The sequence below is a fragment of the Hyposmocoma kahamanoa genome, unplaced genomic scaffold (assembly GCF_003589595.1).
Source record: "Hyposmocoma kahamanoa isolate Upper Pololo Valley unplaced genomic scaffold, ASM358959v1 86891, whole genome shotgun sequence".
NCBI classification, from domain to species: domain Eukaryota; kingdom Metazoa; phylum Arthropoda; class Insecta; order Lepidoptera; family Cosmopterigidae; genus Hyposmocoma; species Hyposmocoma kahamanoa.
In genome coordinates, this window is record NW_020654394.1 from 8,518 (window position 1) to 9,798 (window position 1,281).

Consider the following 1,281-nt stretch of genomic DNA (forward strand, 5'->3'; position numbering starts at 1 on the left):
AATGTTTGTAACCGTCTCTCTAACATTGGGTAATGTAAATTTCACACGATTTGTTTTTTTCTCATTAAGAAGTAGGTTATTAACAGCAAACCAATCAACTACTTTAGATATAGCATTGTTCACATCGTCATAGGAACATTGGTGCCTTTTAACTTTAAATAATAAGGAAGTATCATCAGCAAACAATACTATCTCATGTTTTATACCCTCCATAAGGCTAGGTAAATCATTAATATAAACTAAAAACAAAAATGGGCCTAGAATTGAACCTTGAGGGACACCCATGCTAATTACAGACCCTGACGATCTCGTACCGTTAACATCGACCCTCTGTACCCTACCACGCAAATACGATTTAAGAAGGTCGAGATCACGTCCCGCCACACCATAATGGCAAAGTTTCCTGACCAGTGTATCATGGTGCACACAATCAAAAGCCTTGGAAAGGTCACAGAATACACCAATAGCATTATGTGAGACTTCCCATGCATCAAATATATGATTAATCAACTCTACACCAGCGTCGGTTGTAGAGCGACCCCGAGTGAAACCAAATTGTTTAGGAGACATTAAATTATTACTATAAAAATGTGCACACATCTGATTTAGAATAATTTTTTCAAATATTTTACTGAGAGTTGGTAGTATTGATATAGGTCTGAAATTGGTGGGGTCAGAAATACTACCAGATTTGAAAAGTGGAATAACTTTACTTTGCTTCATGAGGTCAGGAAAGACACCATCATCAACACATTTATTAAAGACACAGGCTAAGTAAGGCGCAATACAATCAACTATAGAACTAATTACTCTGACTGAAAGACCATCAAGATCAACAGTATTTTTTATATTTATAGACTTAAAGGCTTTAACAATATCGTTTGGAAATACATGACGGAACCTTAAATTAGTGATACTAACTGCATTATTTTCTTTTAGTAAGGATTCAGCGGCCGTGGGAGATGAATTTAACGAATTAGTAGTCAAAATTGGAATGTAGGTAAAAAAATTTTCAAATATTTTAGCAACTTCTGCGTCTGTGTTTACAATTTTGTCATTAAATCTTAGTTGAAAATCTAAGTTACGAGGTTTGACCCTTCCAGTTTCGCTATTTATAATATTCCAAGTCGTTTTTACTACATTCGCGCTGCTTTTTATTTTATTATTAATAAACATTGCTTTGGCTGCCACACAAACACGTTTAAACATTTTCGAATATTTCCTAACAAAATCATTAAAACTGTTACTAGTGTTATAAGTTCTTTCATCGTAAAGATCATA